The sequence below is a fragment of the Geotrypetes seraphini genome, chromosome 2, assembly GCF_902459505.1.
Source record: "Geotrypetes seraphini chromosome 2, aGeoSer1.1, whole genome shotgun sequence".
Classification (NCBI taxonomy): Eukaryota; Metazoa; Chordata; class Amphibia; order Gymnophiona; family Dermophiidae; genus Geotrypetes; species Geotrypetes seraphini.
The window spans coordinates 370,076,180-370,091,207 of NC_047085.1; the positions used below are offsets into that span (position 1 = coordinate 370,076,180).

The 15,028-nt window shown below is 43.9% G+C and overlaps 1 protein-coding gene across 1 annotated transcript in view; it reads left to right on the forward strand.

Moving 5' to 3' along the window:
* Positions 1-7,848: 7,848 nt before the first annotated feature.
* VSTM2A (V-set and transmembrane domain containing 2A) overlaps positions 7,849-15,028 on the forward strand; it is a 223,890-nt gene continuing 216,710 nt past the window's right edge. The window contains exon 1 of the mRNA XM_033934164.1: positions 7,849-7,959. The gene's annotated coding sequence lies outside the window, so the exon portion shown is untranslated. The remainder of the gene's footprint in view (positions 7,960-15,028) is intronic.

The window sequence follows — 15,028 nt, forward strand, 5'->3', positions numbered from 1 at the left end:
ACGGGCTATAAGACTAGTAATAATAATAATAACTTAATTTTTGTATACCGCAGTACCACAAACAGTTCAGAGCGGTTTACAATGTAAGAGACTGTACATACAAAGCGAAGATACAGTGCAAGGGAATGTGTTATGCAGTTGAGTTTACAATGCAGGGGACTGTACATATTCGGCATGGGTGATTATATAGCGAAGATACAATGCAGATTTACCATGCAAGAGCCTGTACATATTCAGTGGAGATATTTATACAGTGAAAATACAGTGCGAGTGACTTATAGAACAGGATAAGATACAAGAGACTGTATAATGCGGTTGAAATGGATAGTTACATTCTGGTTATTCTGGTAGAGTTTGGTTATTCGGGGGGGGAAGGGGTTCGAGAAATTTATCATAGAGGTAAGATTTGAGGGATTTCCTGAAGTAAGGGTAAGATGGGGCAGATGAGATGAGGGTGGTCAGGCAGTCTGTCCATCTGCCAGCTTGGAGCGAGAGAGTTCTATTGAGGAATCTTTTGTAGGTGCATCCCTTTGGGGATGGGTAGGTAAAAAGATAGGCATTGCGTGTGCGAGTGGTGCCTGGGTAGGCAAAGTGGTGAGAGAGATATATCGGGGACAAGCCAGATAAGGTTTTGAAGCAGAGGCAGGCAAATTTGAAAATGACTCTCGCTTCAATTGGCAGCCAGTGTAGTTTTCTGTAGTAAGGGCTGATATGGTCTGACTTTTTGAGGCCATAGATTAGGCGGACGGTGGTGTTTTGAATGAGTCTCAGACGTTTGATGGTTTTCTTGTAGGAGCCCAAATACATGATGTTACAGTAATCCAGGGTGCTTAAGATTAGGGATTGGACCAGCAGTCTGAAGGAGGGGAAGTCAAAGTAATGTTTGATGGTACGGAGTTTCCAGAGGGTGTAAAAGCATTTTTTGACCTGAGCATTGGTGTGGTCTTCGAAGGTCAGGCAGCGGTCTAGGATGACTCCAAGGATTTTGATGGTGGGATTGATAGGGTAAGTGAGACCGTTGAGTTGTAGAGTGGTGGTTGTTAATTTGTGATTGGGACTTGCAAGGAAGAGATTAGTCTTTTCTGGATTTAGTTTTAATTTGAACCTGGTGGTCCAGTGTTCGACCATGGTGAGTACTGAAGCGATGTGCTGTTCTGTTGCTTGTGACAGTGAGGAGAAGGGGATGACAATTGTAATGTATTCAGCAAGCTGTTATCCTATTGCAGTTTTCGGAAATTAAGACCACTTTGTTCGATAAGTTTATTACTTAGTGAGTTTTATTCTTGAAATTCTATTTTACAAATATTTGTATTGTTTACTGTATTATTGTATTTCACCGATTGTCCAGCTCTTTATGGTGTAAACCGCCTAGAACTTTTGGTTATGGCAGTATAAAAGAATAAAGTTATTATTGTTATTCCCTTGGGTTTTTGCAGCCCAAATGTATGACTTTACATTTCTTAACATTAAATCTTAGCTGCCAAATTTCGGACCATTCCTAAATGTTCACTAGTTCCTTCCTTGTGTTGGCCATACCATATGGAGTGTCTACTCTATTGCAGATTTTGGTATCATCCATAAAGAGCTAACTCTTAACAGACAGCCTTTCATAAATATCACTTACAAAAATGTTTAAAAAGAAAAGGCCCAAGAAATGAACCTTGAGGCATGCTGCATATCAAAAATCCAAATGTACCACTGTTTGACATGATAAGCACAAAGGGCCAAATTCTGTAAACGGTGTTCCAATTGTAGGCGGCCAACTGCTGCCTAACCAGCCAATTGGAATGCACTTAAAAAAAAAAAAAACACCTTCCGAGGCAGGTCACCTATATTATAGGCACTCCGAGAGCCTATGGAGGCGCATAGGCCTGCCTAAGGCTAGGTGTGGGTGTGCCTTGGCCTGGAAGTAGCCTTATATTCTCTTGAAGTAGCCTTATATTCTCTTGATGAACGCAGAGAAAGGGGGGACATGATAGAAACATTTAAATACATCATGGGCCACATCAAAGTGGAGGAGGAAATCTTTTTTCTAAAGGGTCCCACGGCAACAAGAGGGCATCCACTAAAACTTAAGGGAGGAAGATTTCATGGTGACCCCAGGAAATACTTCTTCACCGAACGGGTGATTGATCGATGGAATGATCTTCCCCACCAGGTGGTCGAGGCCAGTAGCATGCTCGACTTCAAGAGTCGATGGGACAAACAGGTGGGAGTACTACGGAGTTATGCTCAATCGATAGATACTCCAGGGAAAAAGGGTCCTTGAGTAGGCAGACTAGTTGGAGGGAGGGTTCTCGAGTGGGCAGACTTGTTGGGCCATCGGCCCTTTTCTGCCGTCATATTCTATGTTTCTATGTTAAGCGGACCTAGGCAGCCCTACGTGCCTCTCTAGGCCTGCGTAGATACATACAATGTAGGGCAGCAAAATGCTGGCCTACAATGTAAACAGCCGCAGCCACTAAGCTTATTGCGACAAGGTATCTCCCTGCTGTGATAAGTTTAGTGGCCGCAGCTACCCATCCCCCCCACCCGAAGATCACCGGCAGGAAGGATGCCCAGTCCCTTCTACTGGAACACCTCCACCCCCCTGAACATCACATGGCGGGAGGGATGCCCAGTCCCTCCTGCTGTAACCCCACCCCCTTGAACATCACGTGGCAGGAGGGATGCCCAGTCCCTCCTGCCAGAAACCCCCTCCCCGAACATTGTGGGCATCCCCCCGCCAGACCCCCTTTTCAACCCCAGACCCCATCAGCCCCCCTCCCAGGACCGCCCTGCCCCCCCTCGAATCTCCCCACATTAAAATGTTTGCTGGCCGAAGGCATCCTTCTGCCTCCAGCATTCAAGAGTATTCAATTACAGTACATTGACCATCTGCTAGAAGTTCCAAATCATTTATGAATTTATAGTACAAGCATTATAGGAATGTTGAATTCTATAGAGCTCATCATTAAGATGTGAAATATGTTAACTTAGTTAAGCTTTCCTAAGAGAGTCTCGCTGTGTGAGATTTCAGTTTTGACTTAAATCTTTCAGCTCTTGGCTGAGCGAAATTACATCAAGGAACAATCATTGCTGATCACAAAGGATAACAAAAAGCCTGCACGTTTTATTTACTTTTCCCTTTGCCTATCATCGTTTATTTTAACCTATTTTTTTCTTTTCGCTCTTTGAAAATTTCAACTATACGGATCACTCTGATCTCAGCCTCACAAAAAGGAAAGAAAAACATGACAGTGAAACAAATACATTTTGATTATTAACCTATGGGATATTTCCACACTCCCTCTTGGTTTCTCTTTCTGACATTTTCAAATGTTAACTTCATCCAGATTCTAATGTTTCTTCTTTATCTTGTCTTCTCATTTCTACACAGTTATAGAAGTGCATCCTGAGATGTTGACCTAGTCTATCCTTTGATTGATGAGTACAGATATAGGACTATTGAATAAGAATGTCATGGCTTTACTGTCTCTTAGGTTTAATATTTAAGACCAGAAAGCTTAAATGTCTGAAAGAAAAGGATTCAAGCATTTTTGTAAAATGCTGAAGTATCAAGTTTACTGTGATTGCTCTACACTGTTATATCTGTATTCATAATTTATATGCCTACTTTAATTAAAGCATATTATGTACTTTTAGAGTACATGCAACCATTATTCATTTTGGAAATGGTTAAACTTCTTAACACAATGCACCTAAATATGATCTTGTTCAAGAATATAGTGAATTAAGTAATAGCATTCTCAAATTTATTATGGCACCAGATTGTTATCCAGATTACTTAATTTCTTAAAAGGTTCTTTACCCTATGATCTACCTGCCCAAACTTTTGTTAATACTGAATTGTTATTTCAGTGGCGTAATGAGGGAGATTGGCACCCAGGCTGGTGGTACCCTGGATTGCCTTGCCATGAGCTCTCCCCCTCCACTCTTCCCTGCTGCTTAGGTACCTCCCCACCCCAACCCCACGTACCTTTTAAAATGTTTGCCAGCATGAGAAGCCTCTTTTACCCGCTGCTCATGCCATCGTCTGCTCCCCTTTGACATCACGTCCTGGTCCCACGACCAGGATGTGACGTCAGAAGGGAGCCGATGCAAGCGGCAGGTGGAAGATGCTGCTCGCACAGGCGAGCATGGAGTATGTGGGGGGAGTGAAGAGAAGACGAGGCACTGGTGCATCCCTGTGAAGGCGGCATCTAAGGCAGTCTGCCCTCCTCGTCTCCCTTATTATACCACTGTGTTATTCTATGTTACAACTTAAAAGTTGATTTACAGTGAAGAAGTGCTTGCATATTGACATTGAAGGGACACGTATCTCGTAGTTTTCCTTAGGCTGTGTTTGAAGCTGTAAGAAAACCAGACCCTGTTTGTTTTTCCTTCTCTGAAATACTGCAAGGCCATTTTATGTTTGAGAAGATGTGTGTTCTTATCTTGTTGTGAAGTGAATTCAATTGTTTTCATAATCGTATTTGCAAGAAGCTTTAGATAAAGAAAAAGGCTTTGCTGACCAAAGCACCTTTAAACTTTGGCCTTTAGATAGAAAGATGCTTGTTATTTCTTTAAAGTTTCATGTGATCTGTGTCCATATATGGTTTGTATTTACGTCACATGCTGACGACATTGACTCATGTAAAATGATATAAAAGGGTTGTAAAGCTGACAATAAACTGGACGTGTTTGGGAGATAATTTCTTGTCTCTAAGATATTGTCCCCAGATGCATCTGTCTTGCAAATGACAGAGAGAGAGTGTGGGGCAGTAATTGGGACCTAATCCTTTTCAGACATCTAGGGGAGAATTCTATAAATGGTGCTCAAAAATTGGCACACACACAAAAAAAAAACCAAATCAAATTAAAGCTAAGGTCTTGATTCTATAAAGTCTGCTTAAAATTAGGCACCAATATTGAGCACCAATTCTACAAAACTTAGGTGTCCATTAAAGAATCATTTATTTATTTTAAAAATTTCTTCTCTGCTTAGTATTTAAGCAAATTACAATCTAAACTTCCTTAATCAAATATACACAGACCAGTGGCGTACCTAGGGGGGGGCGTGGGGGGCGGGCCGCCCCGGGTACCAGCCCTAAGGGGGTGTTCCCGGCCTTGCCGTTCAGTCCCCCGCCACCCCCGAAGGACCGCTCGCCCCCCTGGCCTCCCCGCACCACCTATGAACAGCCGCAGCAGGATCGCGAAGTCAGCGTCAGCATCCCTTCGCTGCTTCCTGCGCCGCGATCCCGCCCCTCCTCTGACGTCAGAGGAGGGGCGGGACCGTGGCGCAGGAAGCAGCGCAGGGATCGCTGACGCTGACTTCGCGATCCTGCTGCGGCTGTTCATAGGTGGTGCGGGGAGGCCAGGGGGGCGAGCGGTCCTTCGGGGTGGGTCGGGGCATCAGGCCTTCAGGGTGGGGCGGGCGGGCAGGCAAGCAGGCTTTCAAGGGGGAGGGGGGTGACAGGCAGGCAGGCAGGCCTTCAAGGGGGGACAGGCCTTCGGGGGGGGGGGGTGCAGACCTTCAAGGGGTGCAGGCCTTCAAGGGGGGCAGGCAGGCCTTCAGGGGGGTGCAGGCCTTCGGGGGGGGGTGTAGGCCTTTGGGGGGGTGCAGACCTTCAAGGGGGTGCAGGCCTTCAAGGGGGGAAAGGCAGGCAGGCCTTCAAGGGGGGGACAGGCCTACAAGGGGGGGGACAGGCCTACAAGGGGGGGGGGACAGGCCTACAAGGGGGGGGGGACAGGCCTTCAAGGGGGGGGGGAGGCCTTCAAGGGGGGTGCAGGCCTTCAAGGGGGAGACAGGCCTTCAAGGGGGGGAAAGGCAGGCAGGCAGGCCTTAAAGGGGGGACAGGCCTTCAAGTGGGGGACAGGCCTTCGGGGGGGTGCAGGCCTTCGGGGGTGCAGACCTTCAAGGGGGGGGACAGGCAGGCAGGCCTTCAAGGGGGGACAGGCCTACAAGGGGAAGGGACAGGCCTTCAAGGGGGGTGCAGGCCTTCAAGGTGGGACAGGCAGACCTTTAAGGGGGGACAGGCCTTTGGGGGGGGGACCATGATTTAGAAGTACACGGAGGGAAGGGGGTGTTCAAAGAGACATGCATATGCCAAACTTTGGGGGGGCGAAGAAATAATGGGTCTGAAAATAGAGGAGAGGGAGAGAGATGATGGACCATGGGATTTAGGGAGGGAAGGAACAGAAAGGGAGAGAAATTGGACACAAGGGATGGTGTGGAGGAGGGATAGAGACACTGGATAGGAGGGTAATTAGGAAAAGAAACGGAGAGATGGTGGACTCTGGGATGGTGGGGAAGGAGGGAGAGATGCCGGATGAAAGGGTATTTAAGAAAAGGTGGATCTGTGGAGGGAGATGAAAAAAAGGAAAGATACCAGACTTCCTGGGAAGGGAAGGGAAATGGAAAGGGAGGACAGAGTTGGCAGATGGATGGTTAGCATGCAGAAAGAAGGAGACCCTGGCAAGCAAGTTATCAGAAGAAAACCAGAGCCTTGGACCAACAAGATTTGAAATATAACCAGACAACAAAAGGTAGAAAAATTAATTTTATTTTCTGTTTTGTGATTATAACATGTCAGATTTGAAATGTGTATCCTGCCAGAGCTGGTGTTGGACTGCAAACGTGAGCTAGGATTTAACAGAAAGAGGAAAAGTCCTTTTTGTTTCTTTATTTTATTTACACCACAGCGCCAGTGTGGTTAGGAGAAGCCAAAGGGGGTGAAAAAGCTATAAAACCCACCAGGAGTTTTGAAAAAAATCACCCAACTGGGCAGGAAAATCGAATTGAAAAACCAATTCAATAGGGCTGAATCGAATCAAAATTTTTTTTTCCTGTATCTGGCAGCATTAGTTTGCGCTACTGTCTTAGACTTTAGGACCTGGGATTGGGGAGAGATGGCATCCTCAGTACTTCTTATTTTAATGTATTTTTTTTCTGGGAACTTATCAGTGTTGCAGTGTTGCAGCTCGAATGGCTAGGAGGTTGTCGAACAGTTTTTTTCTTTTGACGTTTTTGGTTGGAGGGTACCAAAAACGTCAAAAGAAAAAAACTGTTCGACAACCTCCTAGCCATTCGAGCTGCAACACTCGACCCCCAACTCTACAACCAATTGATATCAACCACAGACTGCAAAACCTTCAAAAAGAAATAAAAACCCTTCTATTCAAAAAACACATAAAACCGAACTAACACAATCAGAACTGTCCCAAGCATCACCTGCAACTACTCCATATGTACTTCTAATGTCATGACAATTTAGACATAATTTATGTTATGTTATGTTGGGAATAATGGTTACATATATGAGGTTCAATAAAAGAAAATTTTCACTGCCTGTTTCTATTCTGACCATTTATTCCATTTCATGGTTATTGCAAAAAAAAAAAAAAAAAAAATTTTTACATGGGGGGGGGGGTGTCAAAAAATGATGGGCCCCGGGTGCCACATACCCTAGGTACGCCACTGACACAGACATAGTCTAAGAACAATATTTTCCTATCAAATTCCCTCAACCCATAGCATGCCTGCTAAAATAGCACATAGTGTCACAAGGCCAGCACTACAGCTAACCTTGTTCCAGGTAAAAAGCCTAGAAACACAGCCCTGAAGCTGAGGAGAGATGATCAGTGCAGCAGCTCTACTACTAGCATAGACCATGACTTAGATTCTGAAGAGATTTCCCAAGAGCAGGAGCCCTGGGAGGATTTAGGACACTATGAGGGTAAAAACACCTTTAAACCTAAGCCTTGCATTATTAGGACAGTCTAAGAAACAGGCACTGCCTCTTTAAGGCACACACCTGCTTAGGTTAATTTCAGAGCAGGAGAAAGCCCAGGGAAAGCTGAAGCCTGCCCATCCCCCACGAAGGCTTGGGCTTGGCTCTCACAGAGAAAGGTAGTTTGAGCAGTGCAAGCCAAGCAGAGCCAGAGCTGAACCAGAAGAGGAGTCAGACCCTTGGTTAGGTAAGGAAATGAAATAGAAATGTTGGATTGGGAGGAATCCTCACCTGCTAATCAGCTGCCATGCCTGGGACCAGAAGAGGTAATGGAGACTGCTGACTTGAAACACTGCTGTACTTTGAGAGCACTTGTCTGTGCTGTCTGCAGGACTTTGATTTTTTTTTTCTGTTTTGAAAGTTACAAGCCACTGATTGCTACAGTGATGATTGTGGGGCAGAATCCACATGAGATCCAAAGGATTGGGATTGTGGGGTCTAACAGGCTGTTACTTTAAGTGGATTCAGCAATTCCCCACCCCGCTAACTTACTATAGTTGGTAGGGGCAACCTGATTACATTTAGGCAGGCACAGTGAGTTTTGAAGGGAAAAGTTTGTGATTCAATTAACTGTGAAATACTTACCTGTTTTGTATTTTGATGGGGTTTTTGTTTGTTTGTTTGTTTGTTTGTTTTTTACTTGGAAAAAGCCAGCAAGTTAAATTCCTGGACTTACCCTGAAGCAAGAGTGTTGCCAGCCATGCGCTGACCCCGCAGCCAGAGGGGCTGCAGTGCAAATTGTAGGAACAGGTGAACTGTTTGATTTTTGTCTTTACTTTGATAGTTTTGTAGTCACCTGTAAGAAGAGACTGCGAGACCCTGATTTATAGGGAATTGAAGTAGCCAGGCCACTGGATTAATGCTAATTTTTGTTACATGTTTTGAACATTGGCTGAGTACATAAAATAAAGCCTACTTTATTTGAACAGTGGCTGGACTGTGGCCTTATTGTGTTTTTGGGAGCTTTTTGCCATTCTGACTATTATCTTCCCAGAATATTATTTTCCCAGCAGGGCCTTCACCTTTTGGAAGCGTGCCAAGGTCATACATAGGACATCAGGGCCCGGCACTGGCTGCGCGACAATAGCTAATAAAATGTGGATAAAGCAGACCTCAAAATAGATAAAATACCAATAGCTAGTAAAAAGCTTTCACAAACAAATATGTTTTTAGTTGCTTTCTAAAATTTAACTTATCTTTTCATAATCTCAAATATCTCGGTAATGCATTCCACTTCTGAGGGCTTGCCACAGAAATGGCTGCTGTTTGAGTCTTTTTATAATGAGTCTCACCAAGCACTTCAATTGATAACCTCATGACAGACTCTGACCGTAACGATCAAAGAGGTATATATTGTTTCAACGTCTGACTTAAATGCCATGGTGTCACCCCGTAAAGTGCTTGGTGTATAATCATTAAAGTTTTATACTCAATCCTTGATCGGATTGGCAACCGATGTAGGTCTTTTAATACTGGTGTGATATGATTGCTCCAGGTTACCCCTGTGATTATTCTCGCCGCTGCATTTTGCACTACCTGCAGTGCTTTGATTTTATTTTTTGCAGTACCCATCATTAAAGAATTACAGAAGTCCAGTCTGTTCAGCATCGCCTTAGTGTGCTTAGGCGATGCTCAGCATCCTAACATTTAGGCATTCCCTAGTGTCCTCAATGTATGCCTGGGTTTTCTATACCTAAAGTTAGGCGCTAATATCAGAGTCTAATGACACCTGATTCACATAGGGGTGCCTAACTCAAAAACATGCCCATGATCTGGCCCTAACTACACCCACTTTTAGTGTAGGTGCAATGGGCTAGGCGCCTACTTTTTATAGAATTAAGATTTTGAAACTAGGCACCTATATTTCAATTAAGTCCAATTATGGCCAATTGTGAGATGCTGAGTGTCCATAGCACTGATTACCATATTTCACCACATATAGGCCGCCCCCATGTATGGGCCGCAGGAAATGCCGATTTGGGTTTTAAAAACTCTTAGATAAGCCGCCCCATGTTACTAGTCGCGGCTTATCTAAGAGCTTTAAAAACCTAAATTGGCCTATACAATGGGGCGGCCTATACCGTTACATAAGGCAATGTCATGTCGCCAGGCAGAAATGGAGCGGGACACGGGGACGGCTTCAGCAGCAGGTCATCCCTTGGTAGAAGAGAAACGTGACGTGGAAAGCGGGAACTGCCTAGTGCAGGAGTACGAGCAGCCTGTGCGTTCTCGGAGCCCAGCCCAGCCTGCCCGGGGCATCATCTCCTCTCCTCCCCACCCAGTGCAAGAGCGCAAGACCGAGACATCATCTCTTCCCCCCCAAATACCTCCTCCACGCTGGCTGCCTCCGCCCAACATGCTGTGCACTTAGGCCCTGATTCTATAAAGTCCACCTAAAGTTAGGCATCAATATTGGCGCCTACTTTAATTTGAACAATAGGCTTACTATATTTCCCCATATATAGGTCGCGGCCTATACATAGATTTTGTGCAGGGGAGTGATGTTTGTGATCTCAAGCCTCGCCTCATGCCCTTTCTGATTGGCTGCCATTAATTCTCGTGAAATACAAACATTGGTGGGCCATTTCAACTTTGTGGCCAGGGTAATTCCGATGGGAAGAGTATTTTCTCTGCGTTATCGTTTGAGGATTTGAGAATATGGCAGTCCTTTCTATTGTCATTCAATGGGGTGTGTCTTTGGCAATCTCCTGAGGTTTCTAGTTCTGATCTTCAATTGTTTACAGATGCTTCCGGGGAGATGGGATTTGGCGTGTTTTTTGGTGGGGCTTGGTGTGCTCATCCGCTTTGGTGGTGCTCATTTGGATTGTGTGACAATATTGCATTGCTTCAATTGTTTACAGTCTTGATATCAGATACTTTAATATGTTCTTGTATGACATTATCACCTTTGTCACATTACCATTTGCTTGCTTTACCTTTTTATGTTTACACATTATCTTAAGTATTTATGCTTAAATTCATTAGGACCCCTGAGGATGGCGTGTTATCCGAAACACGGACCGTGTCGGGTCCCTTGGTTGGCTATAAGGCTGTATATGTTACTGCATTTACTAATAAACAACGCCTGCATCTTGTACATTGTCTGCAGTCTGTTCGTTGTTTTCCAACAAAAAAGTAGTCATCTTTTCTGACAATATGGCTGTGGTTTCGGCTCTTAATCTCCAGTCAGCCAAATGCCCCATATTGGTAGAATTATTGAGACTCATTGTGCTGGCTTGTCTGCATCTGAATGCGTGATTGACGGCACGGCATGTGCCAGGGGTGTTCAATTACATTGCTGATTCCCTTTCTCATTTGCCACAATCTGGGCTTGGCTGAGGCTGGGATCCGGATTTGCTGGCTTGCAATTCAAGGAATGATTTGGGAGCAGCTGTTGCCTACCTATCACGCTTATCATTTCTTGTCTCCAGTACTTATACTAGTGCATTTGGGGATAAATGACTTGTGCTCGTTAACAGGAGTTGCATTAATTCATCAAATCAAACAAGATTTACTGTCCATGGCCTGCTCCTTCCCAGCAGCGTGCATTGTATGGTCGCACATTCTTCCTCCCCGTTGTTGGAAGGGAACATGGAAGCCTGCTGCTATTGAGTGTCTTCGCAGGCGAGTAAATGCAGAAGTCTCTAAATTTGTAGCTGTGATGGGGGTCTGGTATTGGGCCATGACCTCATTTCGGTGGATTGCCCGGGCTTAATTCGCCCGGACGGGGTGCATTTATTTTTAATTGGGGTCAATATTTTTCTCAGTGAGATTCAGGATTTGTTACAGCATTGTTTAGTGGGCTAGTTGGCTGAAGTTGTGGGGGAGCAGTGACAAGAAATTCTGTCACTGCTTGTGGCCTAAGGGCAGAGCCTTTATTAGAGGCAGATTGAATTGGAAGACCTATGATGGTGATGGTAAATATGTCCTCATGGGCGACACCACCACGAGTTGAGGTAGCTTGACGACACCGTAAGTCACCGGGAGTTAAGGGAAAGTTTGGGATAAGGGAGCTAGTGTCGATACCGATTAGCTCTTGGAGGTAAATCCAAAATGGTTAAATGTGGAGTTTGGTTATGTTTATAAAAGTTATGAAAATTAATGTTTGAAAATAATAGGAAATAAAACTGCAGCCAATATTTGCCCAAATGAACGCTGTCATGGTTATTATTGAAATGGGAAATGTATTTTGAATGGCTGATATATGAGTCCCAGTGTTACATAAATGTGGTACTGATGTACCTCAATTAAGAGAAAGATCTGAGAATGATATAGTGACAAGGAAGCGGCGAAAGCTGAAAGAATACTAGGATATACAACTCTGGTTTATTAAACTTTATAAACTGGTTTTCATGTTTCTATTCTAAGGAAATATATTTTTACAGAAAGGATGCTAGATGCATGGACTAGTCTCCCAGTAGAGGTGGTGGCGAAAATGACTGCATCTGAATTCAAGAAAGCATGGGACAGGCACCTAGGATCTCTTAGGAAAAGGAGCAGATAGTGGATGTTGCAGATGGGCAGCCTGGATAGGTCATTTGGCCTTTATCTGCCTTCATGTTTCAATGCTTCCATTCTAAAATTAATCACAATCAGTTTACTGCATCTATCACAAATACCGTGTTTCCCTGAAAATAAGACCTACCCCCAAAATAAGCCCTAGTCTTGGGATTCTCCAGAAACTCTTCAACCTGCCCCCTGCCACCACTGCTGCAGCCCCCACCGTTCAGCCAAACCCCTGCTGACCCTCCATCCTTCCCTCTCCACTGACCGCGAGCGAGCCTAACCTTCATCCAAAGCAATGTCAGGCCGGCAGCACTCTAAACAGGCTGCTTTGGCCTTGTCCGTCGGGGATCTCACTGCCTAAGCAGCCTGTTTAGAGTGCTGCCGGCCTGACATTGCTTTGGATGAAGGTAGGGCTCGCTCGCGATTGGTGGGGAGGGAAGGATGGAGGGTCAGCAGTGGTTCGGCTGTGTGTGTGGAGGGGGGGTGCTCAAGGGTTCTACTGCACGTGGGATGGGAGGAAAGAAAGGGACTAGGACTGTTTTAAAATTGAGTTTATGCCTTAATCCCTCCCTACTGGAGGGATTAAGGCATAAACTGCCCCCCCCTTTACTCCCTATGTGGTAACCAACCCCTTCCCATCACCCAAAGATGTGAAAAAAACAGTAAATTCCAGCTTGTATTATATAAGGTTACCAGAATTTGAATGTTAAAAAATAGGACACGTGGCCTCGCTCCATTCTACCCCCAGCCATGCCTTGTCTCGACCTGGCCATGCCTTTGTCAGCTTCCTTGAGCTTGGGCCCACATCTGGATGGACCTCAAACATGCACAGAGGTGGCACAATGACATCATACATATGTGTGCAATGTTATTACGTCACATGCGCGCATGCTCAGATGACTCCCCAGATGTGGTCCCGAGCTCAGGCTTTCCAAAACCTGGCCAAACTGCTGGGTTTTGGAAATCCGTCTGGGCACCCAGACGTCCTCTAAAAAGAGGACATGTCTGGGTTTTCCAGGACATTTGGTGACCCTAGTATTACAGCCTCAAATGACCACACAGACATAGCTCAGAGAGGCACTCAAAGGGGTATTGCAGAGAATGTCACATTAAAAAGTCTCCGGTACATATGTCACTATAACTACTTATAAGCCCTCCAAAATCTACCCCAAATCTAGTGTACCTACATAAAGATTACACCTGCAGGCATAAGGGCTACTGTTGTGATTTACAGGACAGTTGGGTACAGTAAGTTTTGGAAGATTCACCATACCATATAAGCAGGTTATAGTGACGTGTACCTGTGACTTTTTAATTTGACATTCACTGCAGTGCCCCTAGGGCGCCCTTCTGCTCTGCTCTGCTCAGCTGTCTGTGTGGCCAATTTTCAAAGATTAATGACTGCATTCAATTAGGCGAAATGGAGGCAGTCCCCATAGGGATTCAAAAGAACTAAGTGCATTTAAAGTTCTGTGCCTAAGTACAGGTCATCTTTTCAATACCTTGCATAAACAATAAGAGAGGTGTTTTGTTTTTGGTTTTGGTTTTTTTTTTAAAAGAGATTAATGATTAGAAATATGACCAAAAAAGTTAGATAATATGCTAACATTGAAGTCTGATATCCTGAGTGGTCCTGAAGTCTCTTTTTTCCCCTCTATCTTTATTTGGATGAAGCATAAGGCATAATTCAGTGCAATTGTTACTGTTAATGTACATATGATAGTTTGCATTTGTACCATCGAGTTTCTATTTTCCAGTTTACAAAGAACCTGCTTAGATAGCCCATTGACTTCTTTTTGTGCTTTTTTTCATTTGAAAATGGCCAAAAGAGATAGGCGCACTAAGGGCCCAAACATCTAGATAGATCATTTTCATAAAAATAAATAAATAAGATAAACGTCTTGTGGTTTCAAAAATGGACATTGCTGGATTTCTGGGCATCTTTCTCAAAACGGCCAAACTCAGACTTAGATGTCCTATCAAAAATGCCCCTTCGCAGGTACAACCACAGGCCCAATTAATGGTTAATACTGTCAAGGCTGTCTTCTATCACCACCCCTTTTACTCCTGTTATAGAATCTCTAGACATAAAAATCAAACAGTTCAAATACCTCAAAGGCATAAGGATGGGAGGGACAGAGCGTAGGATAAATCTTTTTGCTTTATATATGGATACTCCAATTTCACCATTCCCACACATAGAATTTTCTTTGAATCTTTGAATCTTTTCTTTTAATTGTTATTATGCTTGTTAAAATTTATTTGTATGTTTATTATTTCATATGTTGGTTTTTAGCATATTATCCCTGATGGAGCCTTTGTCAGGATGAAATGTGGCCCACATCATATATTTATTAAGACTTTTTTAAATTTTGACTTTAAAGAACTAATCTACACATTTGATTGATATCCACTCATCTTTGTGCCTGATGTTCATTGTATCAATATATCTTGTTGGTTGTTTATATTTGTTTTAAGACTTTTTTTCTAAAATGCCATTCCACATGTCTTTAGTTTGCAGACCCCAATGATATTTTATAATGAATGTCAAGCTATCAAAAAATAATTGTGATTCATCTCTATTACTGCCAAAGTCTAAATAATATAGATGAAATACATACACACATACAGACATTTTATTTATATACTAGTCTTTAAGCCTGTTACATTAATGGGTGCTAGAATATGTGTGTGTGTGTCTGTATTTCTTTCTTTCTCTCTCCTTAGCTTATTTCTGTATTTCTTTCTTT